Raw genomic sequence first — 20438 nt, forward strand, 5'->3', positions numbered from 1 at the left:
TTTTTTTCCTGTTTTTCTTCTCTTTAGTGCTAAAAAAAAAAATCACATTATAGCTCTGCAGTGACTTGCATCGTATATGACTGTGGTCAGCAATATTACACTCTGCTCTACCAGGTACAGAACACTACTCTTGAAAGCTAAAGTCATGGAATAAATTAGTATGGAAGGGACTTCTGAGGACAGTCTATATAAGCATTTCCCAGAATTATTTAAATCCAAAATTTTAAATTTTTCCTTCAGAACAAAATTTAACTATTTCAAAGTCACTTCATACTAATAATGGAGGTTTATGAATGTTTATCCAGTATCAAGCAGTACTAGGTCCATGTCTTAGAGAACACCTTCACAAAAATGTTAACAGGAAAGCAAAAACATTTTCGTTTCTGATAAAAACCTGATCCCTAAAATCATAATGAATTACTCACCTTTAAAAATCACACTGATTAACAGACTAGGCCACACATGGACCAAAGAGGTAATGCACAGAATATGACTTCTCTGCCACCACCACTAAAGGAACAAACATAAGATCGACTATTCAGACAACTATTCAGAATTGGTCTATTATAGGAAGTTTCTTGACAGATTTCCTCACTGGAGGCCAGCTGCAGGGAGACACTAGGCAATATATTCAGGAGCAATTCTAAAAAAAGGCAACCTCATGTTTAAGTTCAGAAAACCTCCTTTAAAGTAAACCTTAAATAATTTTCAGTCATAACTTCTAGCTTTATTAGTAAAGCATCCAAATAAGCAGTCAGGAAAAGTGTTGCTCATCCATGGCACACAGAAATAAATGTAAAAAACCATTAAAACACTCTGCTATATACTAAATAATTTTTTTTAAAACCACTTTATAGTTGCAAAAATTAAGAAAGAAGCATCTGCCTAAAACAAAAGCTAGACAAAATGTACAATTTGTCATACATGACAAATTGTTCATGCACAGGGTTAGGCTCCCTTCTGCTACGAAGAACTTTAAAAAATTAACAACAAAAATAAATATTTCCTTCAAAGACAGTAAAATTGAATCAGTAGCGAACTTTATTACATTTCATCGAATGATGCAAGTCCTACAGCAGCACATCTAACCTGCAACCTGCACAAGCACCTCTTGTAGGCTTACTTTGCCCAAGCCCTCACCTCCCACTCATGCCACTGACGAAGACTTCTGGTTTCCAGTCTTATTGAACCCTTTATTACTAAGCTTTCTGGACAACAAAACCCCCAGGAGAATACTGTGTTCAAATATAATGGACACCTGCTTTTAACTACCTCCTGCAAGCTGAATTCTCTAGCAGGAAGAGGCAGCAAGGAGCTGGGGGTGGACAGGCAGGCTGCTGCGGAGAGGGGTGATCCTCCACCCGTGCAGGAAGGAGATCAGCCAGGCAGTGTGTTATTTTCCATCTTAAAGTATTTAAAAAAAAAAAAAATCATTTTACCAGTCCTTACCCTGGGCTTGGAAACTACCATTTTTGTTTTTCCCCAAGAAGTGTCTTTTCACATCTGATAACCAGTGTAGGCACACTTCATGATTTTTCAAGCAGACAAAGTGTAGGCAACATTTCCTAGCTGTGCATCTTGTAAATTAATTCTCAAAGGACTTTCTGACGTGGATTTACACAATCCCAAGGTAACTCAGGCTGGCAGGGACTTGGGGAGGTTTCTAGTCCCAGCTGCTGCTGAGAGGGATAAATTAGGCTGCTCAGGGCTTCACCCAGTTGGGATGTGAAACCCCCAAGGCCGGAAAAAGACCACTTTCCCCTGGCTCCGCCACTGCTCTTCCCTCATCAGCCTGTCATCCCTCCCAGACTATAATGTCACAGCCCAGCAACAAAACCCTGCCTAAAGCAGAGGTAGCTGGCATCCACTGCTCTCCTCTCATCCCAGTTACATCGCAGAAGGCATGACGGCTGGATCCAGCATGACTGCCCCTTGATAAATTCTTGCTGACTGTCTCCTGTCACTGTCAGCTCCTTTATATGCCCAGATGTGGGTTGCAGGAGGTCTCCTTCCTTGGATTTACCTTAGACTGATGGCCAGCTTCTCTGTCCATTCAGCCAAGTCACTGAGAGCAGAGGCCTGGCAAACATGGGTGGTGAGGACCTGCCTTATTCATGTCTGCTGTTCACTGCAACACCTTCACCTATAGGGATCCTGACAGGAAGACTATTGCACATCAAGGAATCAGTGATCCACACACCAGGTTATCTGAGTACACCCTGGCCTGTGCTGGACTGCATATATGACTTGGCCTTCAAGCTACACTGTGCCACACAAATTCCTTGGTATCAGCATAAACTCATTTTAGGACAGGGACCAGAAGAGACCTCCCCCTCATCAGCAGGAATTACAGCACCTGCACCACCTTGCCTTCATCTAAAACTGCAGCAATACATTCTTATAAGAGCATTGTTCCTGCTTGTCAGAGAAAATACAATTACATTTGAGCTATTGTATGACTAAATACAATACAATAGCTAAAATGAGCAAAGAAGTCAGCCTTGTATGGACAGGGTCACATAATGCTGTTCAAGCACCATTCAGTAGCAAAACATTTTCCTTAACCTCCAGCAATATCCAGGATGGCTGGTATTCTGATGTATGACATTTCCCAAAGAGGATGGAGGTCTGTGGCTCAGAGTCTCCCTCAGGTTGTTCAGAGAAAGCTCCATCTGCTTCTTTACCCTGGTCAGTGATCTGTAACACATCCCAGCACACTCAACAAACCCTCCTCTGACTCTAACCCACTAGTTCTACACAGATCTGAGCCCTACACATCTGAGCTGCTCCTTCTCATGAAGGGCAGCCCTACTCCTCTCTTTCCTGCCTGCCTCCTCTGAAGGGTCTCCATCAGACATATCACAGGTACCCCAGCAATGCTGCAGTTCTGGCCACAGGCTGAGCTCTTGTCTCTAATTGCTCAAATCCCAAGCAGTGTGCAGACAGGTACACACCCTGCACCTTATTTTAACATGCCCAAGCTCTGTCTTATTCCCCCCACATCCTGTACTTTTCTTTCTCTCCTTGCTCCACCATTTTATCACACAACTTAGGGCTGCAATGTGCCTCCCATGTCACTGCTAGTTTAAAAGTCTCCTCACCAGACTGGTCAGCCTCATGGCAAAGGTGCTCTTGCTACAATAAGTGAAAAAGGGAAAATTACATCTGATTTCTTAAATTCACAAATATGAAAATCGGAGGTCAAGCTAAATTTTGTTCAATCTGCTCCATGACAAATTTGAAATTCAGCTCTTCACTCAGTGGATTACACTTGCACATATAATGTTCCTCACCCACATACACAGAGTTCTATTCCCCCATAAAGAAAGCTGATTACTTCTCATCAGTTATTTGTACTCAGCCCATCTGATTTGCAGCATCCAATACAGGACCAATGACCTGGTTCACAGCTATAATTTCACTGGCACCACAGGAAAGTAAAGTTTTATTTCATGTGTTCTTATGTCTCTCACTTGTCATTTTGTATCGGAGCTACTGTAAATATCCTGGGGGAAATTTCACCTCAAAAGCAATTTAATCTTTGAACAAAAGAGAAAAAAAAAACTGCTGTGATCAGAAACTGTAGAGCAGAGCATCCAGTTATCTCAATTTTGATTGAACTAGAACACTATGCAGCATCTGCTTAAAATGGGTTGGAAAACTCACATAATTCAGAGGCTGTAAGTATAAATGACTCTCAAGATCTTGGCAGAAAATGTCCAAACAATTCCCTTTATGGGCAGAAATTCAACATGATCCAAAAATGTGATCTGCTCATTTGAGTGGCAAAATTTTTATCAGTTTGAGTAGGGGAGTTCCACACTCTTTTCCCTTTCCAGGGGTACACAAGCAGATGATGGAGAGAGGAAGTAAAAGCAGAAAAGGCTTAATTTCTAAAGCTATAACCATATTTCACTCCTTCAATATGTAATTCCTTTACTCAAAATTAAACCAGGGTTATTCTAAACAAAGATCATAGTTAGAAATCATTTGGAGTCCACTATGTGTGTGCTCTAGGCAGTGTTGGCTCTTTCAAACCTTTTCTATCTCAAATATCCTTCACTTCTTCCACTAATGCCAATGCAGCAATTCCCTCTCTATCACTCAAACACTAATATCAAAACAAGGTAAATAAAATTTAACACACCTCAATTCCACACCCACCCTCCCAGACCCTATTCCTAACCATTTTGGTAAAGAAATAAGATTACCAATTATTCTTTAGGAATTAACAAAGTCATAAAACAGCAGCCAACGCTCAGGATTAATCAGTAAAAATGTAACAAGCAATGAAGTGTGAAACATCAGTATTAGCAATTCCTACAAGTGCATAAAGAAAAGGAAGGCCAGAAAATATAGATTTCAGGGGAAAAAAAAACCAAAACAACCAAAAAATACACATGCATGGCATCACATGATACCAAACTCCTGCTTCAGCACTAACCCCCAAAAATCCTCCTCAGACAAGTGACAACCTTTAAAAAGTAAACTATGCCAGACAAACAGAAGTTATCACAAAAATACAGTCCAGGGGACAAGGCAGGGGGATGAGGCCAAAACACTGATGTTAAAAGGACTGAAATCTTACACTTTTTTATTTTTTCCCCAGGGATAGCGTGGGTGCAAGTGGGAAGGGGAAAAAAAAAAAGGTGCATGTGGGAAATGTCTTAAGAATTAGTATGTTCTGGCATTGCTTTGGAAAATGGTTCCAAGTGAATTATTCTTAGAGTTGAAATGCGATTTCAGAAACACAAAAAAAAACATAAATAAAGAAAACAAACTAATAGTTACCCATTCTCAACAACAAACAATGTTTTCAAAAAACCTGACAAAAACTACAAAAAACTCCTAACAAATTACCAAACTAAAAAATTCAGAATCTGTCATTCCCATCTGTCCTGCACTTCATGAAGTTTGGGTGGGTTTAATGTAATGCAAATTCAGTAACATAAAAACACCAATATAGTACTACTTTAGAGAAGAAAATAGGAAGAAGTTGCTCATCCTTTCAGAAAGATTCTGGAAAAGCAAAGATTAAGCAAAGATTAATACAACCTTTCAATTCTGGCGAAACACTTGCAACCTGAATTTCATTCAGGGTTCTGGCTGGAGTAAGAATTCATCTCAGCTGTAAGCCACAAGAACAACAACTTTGTTTAGAACAACAGAAACTCAACAAGCCCCAAAAAACCAAAACAAACCCCCCCCCACAAACCAACCAACCAACACCAACCCACAACTGCACTGTGCATTTTTCTTGTCATATAATCCTTACCTGGGTTTAAGTCACCTATTGCAAAGAGAAGTTAGTGCATTATTTAAAAAAAGTCTGCAAAACCCCACCCTACATTTTAATCTATAGCATGGTACAGATGAATGTAATACTACTCCTGTTACCCCTCCACAAGATAATATTGTTACGTTGTATGATGCTTTCTTGTTGCCATGACATCCTTTATACCGTAGGTCTCTACCCTTACATTATTTTCCCTATTGACATTCAACCCGTGGTCATTTTACCCCCTAGTCAAAAGCTTACAAATACGTGTTTATTTTCAAAATTATATATTTGATCTATTGAATAAGGTGTATCACACCAGACCAGTCTGCTTTAGGTAGGAATACACAATGCTGTTTCTAAGAACATGAGGACTGAGATTGTCCTTGGACAGTGAACAGTTCTTCCAAAATCTGTTTGCGTGTGTTTGTTCAGCACTTACCTATAGGATTCGGACCCCAAGGAGACAGACCGTCAAGCACTGTAATAAATGCCACTCCTTCTGTTTGAATGCTCAGTTTGTTCTCTCAATTTCCCTTTATGTCTGATCAAGACGTTAGTTTCCCTAACTTGTAATCTATGCTGTAGCATGCACCTCCATTAAAACGTTTGTCTACCCATCCTAGAGATTCCCGGAAGATCTCATCCCATCGACCTGGCTGAAGGCACATACACGAACAAGGGGACACCCACCCAAGAGGAAAACCCCTGGTTCCCAAGAAACTGGTTTTTGCCCACACGCTTTCGAGTTTTTCCCTTGTGGTTGCTACCACTGTTGCCCTCAGCTGTCCAACGCGAGCACGAGTCGCAGGCAGCTACTTCCCACTGCGCCAGCCGCGCTGCCGCTCCCTCCGCGGGGAGCGCACGGAGAGATCCCAACCGGAGACCCGCACCTGTTAACACCTACAAAGTCAGGCTCAGCGCACGGGAAAGGTGATTCCTCCTCCCAAAGCGCAACACGTTGCTCCTCACCACTCCCGCCCCAGCCCCGGAGCGAGCAGGTGCCCGGGCGGAGCAGCGCGGCCGCGGACACTCACCGCCAGCGCGGGCGAGGAGGGTCCGGTGCGCTTGGAGCCACGCCGGGAGCTCAGCCGCCGCCAGGACTCGGCCAGGCGTCCTCGGCCGCCACTCGCCGTGCCCTCGGCGGCGCTGCCCCGCTCGGCTCTGCCGGGGCTCAGCCGCCGCTGCTCCATGCCCGCGGCTCACCCGAGCCCCACAGCCGCCCCGGGCCCGCCTCGAGGCTTTATGGGCGCCGCCGGGCGCGGCGGAGGGGCGGGCCGGGGCGGGCCGGGCCGGGGCGGGCCCAGGCGGGGAGGGGCGGCACCGCCCGGGACTGGGGACTGCCCCGAGCAGCCGGGCGGGCGGCAGTCCCCGCCGCAAAATGAAGTTCTGGTCTGCTATGTGAATTAGGAAACAGGCGGCGAAAGGGACAGGTAGGTGTGCTGTGCTCAGACATGGCAAGCTACGACACCTGTTTCTCTCCCGTCTAGATCGTGCCAAAATCGTGCCAGGAGGCTTTTTCTAAGTACGCTACGTTAATAGCTCTAGGGAAATAAATAAGTAGTTTCCCCATAATAAAATATGTTCATTCTTAATGTCTAGCAATAGCCACATGTGCACAGCTCTAAGCCAAGCGTTTCCCCCTCCTGTTTACACTTCAGAGGGTGAAAACACCAAGTCAATAAAAAGATGGCAAAGTACCTGTTGAACTGTGACACACCTTTGTGGGGCCTGCTTTTCTTTCTTAAGATCGAGAAGGGGCCCCTCTGAAATTGAGTCTCTTTACTAGTACTGAAAGGGTTTCCTACAGCGTTGGTCAGGGTCCTGATTCGTTATGCCCTACCACGGCACTTAAGAATAAACACAGGGGTTCATGTATGCGTGCTGAGTGCAGGACACTGCTGCAGTTCCACGAAGAAAACTGCCTCATCTCTACCCTCCGAGCTCACTTCTGATTTTTCTTCCCAAGGGGAGAGGATGCTCAAGTTCCCACAGCTGAAACAACAAGGCAGCTAATCTCTGTTTTCCAGTCATGATTTAAAACACGGTGAGTGTTTTGCAGGTATTAAACCATTGATTTGTATTTATGATTTAAGCCTTACAGAGATTTCTTAAAAGACCATTTTACTGACAAAGTCAAACATATCTCTGCTCCTTTCTCAAGTAGCTTAACTTTCTATTCTAAAAAGATATTATGACCTCATAATGAATGTTATTCTAGCTATAGATTAAGTGACTTATGAAAGCATATACTTTCCTCACAGTGTATCTAATATCATAATATTAAACAACAAAGCTGGGTAAGAGTTTCCAAAGAACATGTTTAACTCCTTATTAAATACACTAAATACATGTTGGAAACAAATTATTAAGGATTTTGTTGTGACTTAAAGTAGTCTAATGCTCTGCAAACCCCTAATCACACTCCAGACTTCCATTCAGTGGAGATGGGCATTATTTGGGAGGGTCTGTTCTTCCAATACCTGTGACTATAATAGTAAGTTACTCCATCTGGGTGAATTATTCTCATGAGCGCTTTTATCTTCATTTATGCCTCTCTGAGGCACATCAGCATTTTGCTGATTATATTAACTAGCTGTATCATTTTAATGGGATAAAAAGATTAATAGATTAATCGATTGGTTAATTTTTCTGATGTCTCCTCTATTTGTTAGTAAATCCCATGTTTCCCTTTAAACATCCTTTAGAGAAATTTAGTGACGTTCAAATCCCACAAAAATCTATAAGCAAAAAAAGTCAAATTACATAAAACTCAGAAGACATGCTCTTATGGATTCTTGTTGGGAGAATGGGAAAGGAGAATTTCAAGAAATTAAAATAATTAATGGGCAGGATAAAAACATATTTGTGTTACTGATTTGTCACTAGTCTTGTTTAATGCTTTGCCAGCTGGAATATGAAGCATGTTGCTTTCATCTCTTTAGCTACATAGACAGGACTATACTACTTATTTGGCTCACAGTACCATGTAAGATATAAGAAAAGCAAAAAAAAATTCTATTTAAAGCAAATATAGCAAACCCAGTAAAAAATAGAAAGGCTATTTTAAATAAGATACAAACTTCAAACTAAAATAGAACAAAGTCATAGCCAAAAGCAATTAAGCTTCAGTAAGTCTAATATACAACACAGGTCATTTGATAGCATCAGAAATTTTGTGAAAAGCAGTTCATACATCAATAGACAAGAAAATATTGTTTTTCTCTGATGCTAGAATTAAATTTTCAGCGCAGATAACAGCTTCCTTCTTCTTACTTCTGTCCATGATTAGACTGAACCTGACAATCTAAGGCAGCTTTTGTATAAACTGTCAAAAGTTTCAACTTGTTGCATGATCTGACAACTTTCAGTGCAATGTGTTTGCTTAATAATCACTCACAGGATTGTTTTCCAACACTTATGCACATATTTATACACATGTGTGTACTATACACACCACAAGGCTGTTCCACATATGCTTCTAAATGCTGCTGTTACTGTATTTGTCAGTATACTGTATGCCTGGCAAGAAAGTATTTTCATCCCTAGCAGAGAAGGACTTGACTGCATATTATGAGTACAGTTGCCTGATACCCTCATTTCAGCCCTTCTCATTCCACCTACAAACTTACTCTTCACATTCATTCATTAGTATGTTCAAATATTTATCAAGAACCACATGAAGGCATGCCAATAGGTTGTGACAGGGTGGTGACATTTGCCTGATTTAGATCTTTTAGCTGAGCAGAGTCCAAGACCCACTGAAGTGTTTGGAACAGTTTGAACTACTGAGAGGCTTGGAAGCAGTCATTCAATGCTGATGAAAAGCTTTCTTTTCACTTTCCATTAACAAGACCAAAGTTAAAGTGTGATTTATGCTGAAAGTGGCCATGAAGGTCACCTGGGCCAAGCCTCTCCTTAAAGTAGGTTCCTGTAGATCACAAGTAGTTTGCCCAGGGCTTTGTCCATTCAGGTCTTGAAAAAACCCAGAACTGAAGATTTCATTGCTTCCCTGGACAATGTTTCAGTGCTTAACCATGGTTTCAGTCAAAAAGCTTTCCATTACACCTAATTGGAATTTCTCATGTTCCCACTTGGTGTGTGTTTCCACTTGTTTCTTCACCATACAATTTCACGGAGAGCGTCTTCTCTACACCTTCCCATTCAGCAGTCAGAAGCAGCAATTCAGACTCTCTGTAGGCTCTGGCCTTGAGACTGGACAACTTTGTGCTCCCAGTCTCATCAGCCATATGGATGAGAATCTCTGCAGAGAACGGGAATTATCCTTGCGTTTTTCAGTCCTGGTGCTCATGGGAGAGGTTCAGCCACCCCAATATCTGTGTGTTGGAGGCACACTACATCCAGGAACAAGCAGACATTGGCCTCTTCATGAATCTGCTTGAAAGAGTCCCATAGGACGAGCACCTGAAGTTAAAAGATGTCCAAGAGAGTTGGTTGTTACTCAAGGAAAGGATCACCTTCCCCAGGCTCCATGAGCAAGGAAGTCAGGCAAAAACACCAGGAGGCCTGCATGGAGCCTGAGGCAAGGAGCTTGGAGCAAAACACAAATGTAAAGAAGAGTGTACAGAACGTGAAGGCAGTGACAGGGAGCCTGGGAGGAGTACAGAGGTCTTAGCATCTCCTAGCACAAAGGGGTGACCTCCCTCAGGAAAGCTGATGGCCAACTGCTCTTGGGTCTGGCAGGGAAGTCTTGAGGAAAGGCCTATGAATGAAGGCCCTGTGGATATTTCATAATTGTGGTATAAGGCACAGAAAAGCAATCATAAGCACCACGCAAATATGTGCTATTCCTTGTGTTTCTGAGAACAGTTTTTGATGTCCTCTTCCTGTTAGTGAAGAATTTATTTGTGTGTATACCTGCTTTAGGTGTACTCAGATTGCTGCCACAGCAGCATGATGCTGCCAGAGTTGTTACTGAGAGTCTTCTGTGGGACTGTCATCTTTGCAAGTTTGCCATTGCTGTGACATTGTAGGGCACAGACAACTGACTTTTGGGCTTTTGGGGCTTGAAAGTACTTCTGCTTTTGCTTCAAACTCATGAGATTCCTTTTCAAAATATGAGTCATAATAAAAAATACAAGTTTTTCAAAGGCCAAATACTCTGTCAAACAAAATGTTGTTTCTTTTCATGTATCTACTGCTAGGAGTGGGTCATACAGCTCTGCTTTTTATAATGTGCACTGTGGAAGACTTTTTCTATTCTCCAGTTTACAGAATTTTAATTAAGGAAGTTAAATACAGTGAAATAAAAGTCTGACAGGAGTTGTATTCAGAAGTTCTGTATTAGAGTTGCTGCATACTGTTCTTATTTTCTAACTAATATAGGTGTTTTTCTTCTTTTTTATGCCTTTCAATTTTGTAGAGACAGATAAGTCTTATACTAATACTTTTGGTGGATACTAATAAAACTTTAGTTCAGTTTAGTTCAACCAAAGCATGTTCTGAGAGTGGCAAGACCCCAACAAAATACAACTTCAATTTTTAAAGGAGTAAACAGTCATAACTTGCTTGCACAATGTATGAAGGTGATCGTACACTTTTCTGCAAGTCAAACAATAAAATCAGCCTTAAGGCTCGCTTAGAATTCATAGTCTGAATGTGCCATGAAGATATGTCAAATTCCAGATTTTGGGTCATAAAGCTATTTCTAGTGAAATTATTAGTAATTACCACAGTACAATTTATTTTCTAAAGCACAAAGTAACAGCAGTCTCTGGATTTTGAAGGTTATAGGTAAAATCTTTTAAATTAAGTATTGTTTGTATCATTCACAGAAAAAAAGTTATAAACTAAATAGGAATAGGCTTCTTGTTACAAAACAGACTAAATATTATATCAAAAGAGTTGTGTTTTCTGAGTTAATTTTATTCCACTCAATGTGAAAGATGTGGAGGTAGAGCTTTATTCTCCCAGATCACTGGAAAATTAACTTTGCATTTTTATGTTCATCTGAGTCATCATCGTATGATAATGGACTACATAGAAAAGCCAATTTATGTCTCAAAAATAAAGTTAAAGTGACCTCTGGTGTGTCACAGTAACTTTAAAACAGAATCAGGTATTATTAATGTCTATTTTTTAAATTGCGTCCAATGCCTTAGCCACTTGATCAGTCTTGCCTTGCAGTGTTTAGGCACTTGACACTGGGAACAGATAGATTGTTTTCTGGGTCACCACTGGAAGAAGCAGTATAGAACATTGGTGATTAATAACTACTTTTTCTAAAGCATGCCTGGTCACCTCACTGAAGCATGAAGGGACAAACAATGGGAAAATTTTTATGGTTTCTTAGAAGCCTTTAGTGTGGTGTTTATTCAAGCTGAACTACCTCTACACAGGGAAGTAATTTTGAGCAGAGACTGCAAGATCAAACTTTCAACATTTAAGTTTTAATTACACTCAGTTTTTCTTTCCCCCACCTGCTTACATCAAAAGTTCCCAGACTCCACTACAACATTGTCAGAAACATTTGTAATACCTTAGGAAATGAACAGACACCATGAACAAATACTCCACAGTATTTTTAATAGGGCTGCTCGTTCATTGTGCAAAAAATAGGCAACAAATTCAGAACAAAACAAAGAATTGCTCAGGTTGGATTTTAGCCTATTTTTTATATAAACATTAAACTGAATATTCATTTCAAGACACATTTGGCACTTGGTAGTACAGCATTTGATGACACAACATATTTATGCTTAGACCATGAAACTTGCTTGTAACCCAAGAAGTGAACAATTTTATGTGCCTTAACAGATGCTCATTCTGCCTTCAGGAGAGGGGCCTTTAGATTTCAGATATGTATGGAAGCAATGTTACTCTTGAACCTCATGCCTAAGAAAAAATATCAAGACACACCCTGGCATTTTCACAATATTTGTATTTCTTTTTAAAATATGCAACTGTCAATTAACGGAGACAAGTAAAGAAGTCAACATAGCCAGTCATCAAATCACAGAATTATTTGAGTTGGAAGGTGCCTTAAAGATCACATCAGTCTGCATCATAGGTAGGGCCATATTATTAGATACAAATGTCAGTAGCTTTTCTTCACCACTATAAAACTTCAAGAGAATAAGGAGAGTTTAAAAAATAAAACTTTCTTTAAGAACTATCTTTATCTTTATACAGCCATTATAATAAATCATTCAGCCAGCTGAATGATGATCCTAGCCTTAAACATCAATTTTGTGTGAGTACAAGTCCACAATATTTAATCCTTCAGTCACCAAGTAATGCAAAATGGTGTAGTGAGATTAATCTCAGTTCCATTACTTGGTTTTAAAAACCTAGGTCAGTATTTGAAAACTGAGTGGGCTACCTCAGCATATAAATTAATGACCCCATATTGTTGGTTAAAAACCCCAGGTATATTAGTTTGCCATATGACCAGCATGGAAAAAAAACATCTACAACTGAGATGAGTAGTTTTCATGCCTCTCCTACACTCTATCTTTGAATTAATTCCTCTCAATTAAAAAAAATTATAGCAAACTGAGATGTACTTGTGCAAATTTATCTCTATTGCTTTTGCACCCACATCTTGTAATTATATTTTCGTAAATATATGCAAAGCTTTGGGACACACTAGCCTTAAACAGGTGGTAATGTTGCACTCCACTCTGCAATAATTTTGGATTGCTGAATCAATTGTGACTCAAATTGTGAGGAAGAGATCATTGCTGACTATATAGTTGGCCGTCAAGGATAAAACACTATATACTAAGGGGAACAGAAGAGGTGCCAGGTTAGTCTATTCAACATTGGGTCCTTTCTCTGATTTTGCATTTCCATTTCCGTTGTAGATTATTAAATGCCCCAAATCATAACCTGTTCCCTCTGTAGAAATCTGTCATACAAATGCTTGAATAGCAGAGCACTACACAATTCAAAAATTATCTGCAAGTAAGGAAGTAAGGCTTCCAGGAAAAGAGAGAGGGACAGTATATTTTGATTAATTTTTCAGATTTTTCTATACAGTCTACAGAAGTTCTGTGGCCCCTGAAACGCTCTTTCAATTTTTTTAAAGTAGGAGTAGAGACATTCCATTCAAAAGTTCTGGAAATGTTGAAGGTAAGCCTAAATTATTTTTTTCCTCACTTTTCTTTATGTCTGAAAGAGAATTCCTAGCAAGGGTCATCTTAATACCCTTCTCCACAGAAAACTTTCCATAACTGAAAGTTCCCAAGCTAGAATGAGGTGTGCATTTTTCTGATAGATAGAACTGCTTTATCTCACCCAGGAAAGTTATTAATTCCCCTTGTAGATAACCATATGATAATCTTTATCCATCCCTGTAGGTTTACCTTCATACTTTTACACATTCTGCCAGACTTACTGCCAAGCTGGAATGAAAGTGACCTCAGAACTGATTCACCTGGTTACCAAGCATCAGTATTCGCAGAAGAGAAGCCCTGAAGAGGATCAATATTGAAATGATCCAGCCACCATTATTTATTAAATCTATATAAGAGGAATTTCACAATCTTTTAATGTAATTCTTACTTCTGACAACTGGCAGATGGGAGTTAATTAGTTCAGTAATTATTCACATACATAAAGATTTTTACTTTTATTGAGTTGATCATCATAACATTTTCTTTCAATTAAAGTGAAGATCTTAGCGCAAAAAAAGCACTGGGACCTATACTGAACTTCAAAATCAGTAGAATTGCTAGTGATTTTTATTGAAACTTCATGAAGTACTGCTGAATATGCAAGTACTGCTACATGAAGTACGTATGTGCCAGCTATTAAAGGTTTGGTTTTCATATCACCAGTGTTTTAGATGACAGAGTTGGTCCTATACATTGCATTCAGTAAAAGTGTTACTACATACAAACCCTGAATACAAGAATTACATGCTGTGCATGAATAAGTTTACCTCTGGAGCTACATACATGTTTAAGTAGATTAGCACTTGAACTTTTGCAAACTTTTGCAAAATAAACCCGCTAACATTACTCTATTGTATTCATTCCTTTGATTATAGCACTTTAGGGGAATTTAAATAATGAGTAGAAGAAAGCAGTATTTTATGCACCCTTCAAAATCAAGAAAGAACCTATTGGGGCTTTTTCTAGTTAATGATCTATCTATAATCCTTAAACTAGTAAATGTTACACTGCAACAAAAATTTGTTGGTCTTTCAATGCAGTTAAAAGGTATTTTTAGTCTTAAGCATAAAGACTGAATTTGTTTTAATGACTGGGTTAAAAAAATTTTAAAAATTGATGTCTTTGACTTTATTTTATTAGCCTATACAAGGTATCTTTCATAATTAGTGATAGATATCTTTTTAACTCAAATTGTAACTTGTGAATTCTGGAAATAATAGTTACCATGGTATTCATGTTCTTTTAGCAGCTTAATTCTCTCCCATTCTCCCATATTTGGGACTTCTGTGTCTTTTAATATGATCACATACTCAAAAAGACAGAGTTATATTAGGAGGAGAATGTTTGCTATCACCCAGCCTTCTTTTTTACTGAAGTGACAGTCACTGTGGTCTTAGAGCAGAGATATGTGTTACATTAAAATATGGGTGAATCACTTTTTGCCTCTCCTTATGACATAGACTGTATAGTAGAAAGAAAACAGCAAAGTTTTCCAGACTTTTTTTTTTCCAAATATTTCTCCATTTGAGGCTGTAGATTTTTAACAGAAATATTAAAGTTGGTGTATGAATGCAGTAGATATGAATGGAAATACCTGCATGTCCCCTTGGACCACACACACCTTGATGCATGTGTGTGTGTGTGTGTGTGTGTGTGTGTGTGTGTAAAGGAGTAAGTGTATGAAGACTGTGAGAGAACAAGTGTGAACACAAAAAACCAGCTTGCCTAAAGATTTCATAAACAGATATCACATTTTCTTTCCAAAATATTTCATGCTGTGTTACCTTGTTCTACTTTTCCTGCAACATGTATGCACAGATACTGGAGATTGTTTGAAAGTCAGAAAATAGGGCTTGGAGTCCAAAATTCCCTGTAGCCATTTGGTGACCCAGGCTGGAAGAAAAAACATAGAGGAGACAAAATCTGTACCACAGTCTTCCACTTTAAAGTCTGCAGATATGTTCATCTTTATTTTTGCTAAAACTTACCTCAATCAACCAAGGAATTTTAGTGCTTAAAATGAGCAGTCCATATGAGCATAGGGAACTGATTCAGTGTACATAAAATGAAACTGGAACAAGAGCTTCTGGTCGAGGGTGGAACAAAAGGAGCAATTCATTGTTTTACAGGTATGGAGCTGTAAAACTACAGTGAGAGAGTTTTCTTCCAGAGAGTGCCGGAATACAAAAAGCAGAATACAAAATCTATTAGTTAGGTTATGCTTTTTAAAAAAAAAAATTATCCCAGCACCAGTAGCATCTTAGGAGAAACTATTTTAAATATTCAGATGTTATAAATAGGTACTGATCATTTAAAGGGATTGCACTGAAGCTGACTTCTTTCGGGTCTAATCTTGTATTATATCTACTGAAATAAGAAGGAAGGGAGGTGGTGGGGGGTGTGTGACAAAATTCAAGGAGACAGTACTATTTTAGCTTAGTTTATTAAGAAAATAGTGAGCTTGGGGCCATGAGGGAAAAGATGGGGAGATGAAAGAAAGGAAGATAAACCACATGAAAAAGATGACAAGCCAAAAGAATTTTACATGAAGCAAGGAGAAGAATGGTATGCCAGGGAGGAGCTGCCATAAATACATGGTGCAGAGGAGTGAGGAAAGCTATGTTTTTAAGACTTCAAGGGGTCTTATATGCCCCAGAATTTCCATCGTATAAAAAAGAGAAGTGAAATGGATATTTGTTCTTTTAAGGGATATTTGGTGTTTCTGAAATTATTAATGACCAGTAGATAAATGTGAAAATCAGAGCAACTGATGGTTAACTCTGAATTGCTGGTAGTGTAATTGTCCTACATATCCAGCATGGCTAGTACACCACTCCATGGCAATTATAGAGACTGGGAGAAAATATTGGGATTGATTCCTGCAATCTCCTTCCAAACTACAGAGGAGAGCTTGTGGTTAAATCACGATTAAGTCATGGCAGCTTGCACTGACATTGGAATCCATATAGCACAAGTTATTTTTGAAAATCCATTAATCAGAGGTGACAAAGCTGCTTTTAATTTTACTGAGTGATTCTGCTAAATACAAATAAAAACTTAGAAATACAATTATGCTTTTATTTGACATCAGACAAAAAAATTAACACTGATTTGCATAACTCCCTAACACCTTCTACAGTATTTTTTTTAATTAACCACCTGCTCTAGTTACAAATAACATCTATTTATGACTCTGTAGCTGAGCAGTTCTGGGAAGTAATGGTAGTGTGCAAAGCACATAATTTAGTCTGACCTTTTCTGATCCCCATCAGTCCATATATAAAAAATTAGTATGTTGATCTAAGGACCTGCTGAAGCCTCAAAAGTGAAAAAAACCACCAAACAGACAGAAAGCTAAGCTACCTATTGTGAACACATTTTTTCTGTATACTTAAGCAAAATAAAGACATTCAAATACGTTGTTCTTCTGCATGCTGGGTGTATTGTTGCAACGGACTCAGTATCCAGAAATGTTAAGGTGTATAAGGAATATTCATAAAAGGGGTTTCATATGTAACTTCCAGAAATAATAATTTTAAAATCTAATTTAGACATAGTTATAGTAATAAATCAACAACTCTTCACATACTTCTAGACTAAAGTTCAGGAGAATTTATTCTAGATTTATTTGAAATCTTGCTTCCTAAGTTCTTCGCCAATGTAGAAAGCACTGCATACTTTTTTTTTTACTGTGAAAACTACAGTCTAGCTGTATTTTCTTAACTTAATGGCTCCCACTAAATTTTGTAAGTTAAAGAAAAAATCTAAGCTGCCTACACCAAAATTCTCATTTATATTGATCATGTTTTGAAGAATGAAAAAGTTTTTAAGAGGTTTTTCTTAGAAACCTGAGAAGAGTTAAAATAGAGAAAAGAGGAGAGGAGAGGAGAGGAGAGGAGAGGAGAGGAGAGGAGAGGAGAGGAGAGGAGAGGAGAGGAGAGGAGAGGAGAGGAGAGGAGAGGAGAGGAGAGGAGAGGAGAGGAGAGGAGAGGAGAGGAGAGGAGAGGAGAGGAGAGGAGAGGAGAGGAGAGGAGAGGAGAGGAGAGGAGAGGAGAGGAGAGGAGAGGAGAGGAGAGGAGAGGAGAGGAGAGGAGAGGAGAGGAGAGGAGAGGAGAGGAGAGGAGAGGAGAGGAGAGGAGAGGAGAGGAGAGGAGAGGAGAGGAGAGGAGAGGAGAGGAGAGGAGAGGAGAGGAAAAAAGGAGCACATTCTGCAGTAAAATAAACAAGAATCCAGTCTGCCATTTCACAAGAAGCAACATTAAAGGTGTGGTTATGTTGAACATTAGGACACTTCATGCAGACTGCAAAACTTCTGCCATACTTTATAATACTAAAAGAGTAATGCAAAAAACTCTGTACTAAACATGTATGTTGAGGGTGACTAAGTAATACAAAATATTTTCAAAAATTATGTAAATTTGGTTGGAATTGAAAGACACACAAAAAATATAAGAAATGTAAGCCTCCTATGATTAGATGTTACAGGAGATTTCTTACTGTTACTGATAGTACTGGAGAACTTGATACATACCAGAATGCATCTGAGCCCATGTTTGAGGTGCAGGCAAAGATATTTCAAAACTGACAAATGTCCAAATGTCTTAATACAGATGTTCAGTGTGCAGAAGGTATGTGGGGGTGAAGCACTAGCCACTCACGGGAGTTTAAAGATTGGATTTAAGAGCTTTTTTAATAATTTTGAGACAGTTGCATTCTTCCTTCTTCTACAAAAAATGCTTTTCATTTTTATTTGTTAATTTAGAAGAAAATTAACTCTGGTGATAAAGCACAAGGAAGACAGTTTACTGACTTCAGTCCCAAAAGAAAAAAAAAAGGAAGATAGACATGCAAAAGGAAAATAGGAGATGCGAGAGTTCTGTATAGAATAATCACACAGCTAATACATTGTGTTTTTCCTTTATGTTTACACAGATCAATTCCTGTTATAGTCCCACCTGCTTATTTTTAATGTTTCTACATTCTACAGCTGTAGAAAGGAATGAATGATTAAAAGAAGTAAACGAAACAAAAATTACATACATATTGGCATTTTTAGGCTCACAGCTGAAAATCAAGTGGTGAAAATATTCCAGCTCTGATGACTTGAGCTGTGTTTCTTCTGCTGAGCCTGTTTACTGCTACAAAATTAAGCAGTGTAGCTGCTACAATTAACAGCTAGCCCTGGTAAATGTGAAAATTTCCCACAGCTCTAAAAAAAATTCTTTAGAGGAAAAATGCCTCAGTAGAGGGCACCATATTGTGGCTTTTAGTCAAAGTAACTTACAAAGTCTGTTTTCAGTAAGTTCAGTAAGCTTAGTAAGAGGGATGATTCCTGCAATCTCCTGCTGAAGCGAAGAGAAGGACATCCCCCCCTCCTCAATACCCACCTCAATTTGTAACTCTGGAAAGTTGGTCATTACATAGACATATTTTATTGCTTAAAAGCTCTGAGACTTATTGTGAAATGGCATAGAACATGCTGTCAGTAAGAACAATTAATGAGATTTCTGTGCTACAGCTCTCCTCTTTTCTCATCTTCCTGTGCCTACGGGAAGCTCCTCTGCTGCAGGACCTTCATTTCTACATCAGGGCACGGGTGAAGTTAAAGCCTCAGTGACAGCACAGAGTCTCACTGACATCAGCAAAGAGCATTCATTAGCATCGAGAGAATGCGCCTCAAATGGTTTAGGCCCATTTGTATAGCCTGTTTAGGCCAGGCTTAAACAGTAGTCAGCACAGGAATTGTTTTGCGCTGACTGAACTACTCTAATTTAATATGCTTCTCATTTGGAATGCTTCAGCACAGCTCCAGTTGTTTTGTTTTTTGTTAGGGTTTTTTTTTAGGGGGGCAGGGGGTATGGGGTTTTTTTTGTTGTTGTTTTGGTTTGGTTTTTTGTTTAATTTTTTTCTCAACTACTTTTTTACGCACACAGAGCACAAAATCTCAATTTCATGTTTGTATCCCCCACTCTTTTGTGTACTTAATACTGTGCTCTCATAAGATCTCTGCCCTTACTTGCAAGGACTTAAACAAAAAAGTCAATGAAATAAACCTCATCTATTCTTGATTTAAAGAGGAAAGTAACGTCACCAGTGTCCTCCATACTTCTCATCCAGCTTTAGGAGCTGGAGGACAGCACCGTTCTTGAAAGGAGCTAAGATCTTTTATCCATCAAGTAACACAAAGGCAAAATACCATCTTAGCCTACCAAATATAACTAAGTATGTCTTACATTGATTAAGTACTTCAGTATCACTAAATTTCTCCAACTCCCTTAGCATTCTCAGGAAAATCCATTATGAGAGTGCCAGTTGCCACAGTCCACTTTTAAGGAAAAATATCCACTCTGCCTGCTTTGATGTCTCCTGGTTGAGAGAAACACTTCTCAGAGAGGCAGACTGTTGCCTACACTTTGGGTCACATCCTGTAGGGGCCATTTACACCTGGATCAGCATTCCTATGAATGAGTCTCTTTCAGGCTGATCCCATTCCAAACCATTGCTTTTAAAGTTTATCTTTCTATATTAAAAACATCGAATATTTAATGGCCTTATGGTAAACTGTTTTCCTCATGTTTGTGCATAAGACTCAACAGCAAGTATGTTACAGGAAAAAAAAGGCTGAAAAAGATGTGTTTGGGCAAACTGAGCAGCAGCTGTACTGAGTTAACTAAGATATTTCTCCTTCATAGATATTTTTTTAAAAAAGGATATTGCAAAATATAGATTTGCTTGTCTCATGATATTAAAATTGATTAGAATACAAAGAACTAAGATAATTGAAGTATCTGAGCAAACCCAAACCCTGAAGAATCCATTCATCCAAACAGATGAGCTCTGAGTCGGTATGACCTCTCCTCCCCCTGCCTCCCCAGTTCCTTTTCATTAGTAAGATCTTTATCATAGCAACTACATAAAATCATATTTTCTTGACCTCCAGCATAGATTAATCTCAGGCGCACAGTAAGTCAGGCCTATCTTAAAACTCATGAAAGACCAAAAAAACATTTTTGCAGCTGGTC

At 39.2% G+C, this 20438-nt stretch overlaps 1 long non-coding RNA gene across 1 annotated transcript; it reads left to right on the forward strand.

Annotated features, from left to right (window-relative positions):
• Positions 1–6611: 6611 nt before the first annotated feature.
• Positions 6612–14505, forward strand: LOC148219752 (uncharacterized). Its single transcript, XR_015799331.1, has 3 exons — positions 6612–6711; positions 7248–7325; positions 13600–14505. It is a non-coding gene; the product is annotated as an uncharacterized LOC148219752 (long non-coding RNA).
• The last annotated feature ends 5933 nt before the right edge of the window (positions 14506–20438 follow it).

This window comes from Sturnus vulgaris, chromosome Z (genome assembly GCF_052056855.1).
Source record: "Sturnus vulgaris isolate bStuVul1 chromosome Z, bStuVul1.hap1, whole genome shotgun sequence".
Classification (NCBI taxonomy): domain Eukaryota; kingdom Metazoa; phylum Chordata; class Aves; order Passeriformes; family Sturnidae; genus Sturnus; species Sturnus vulgaris.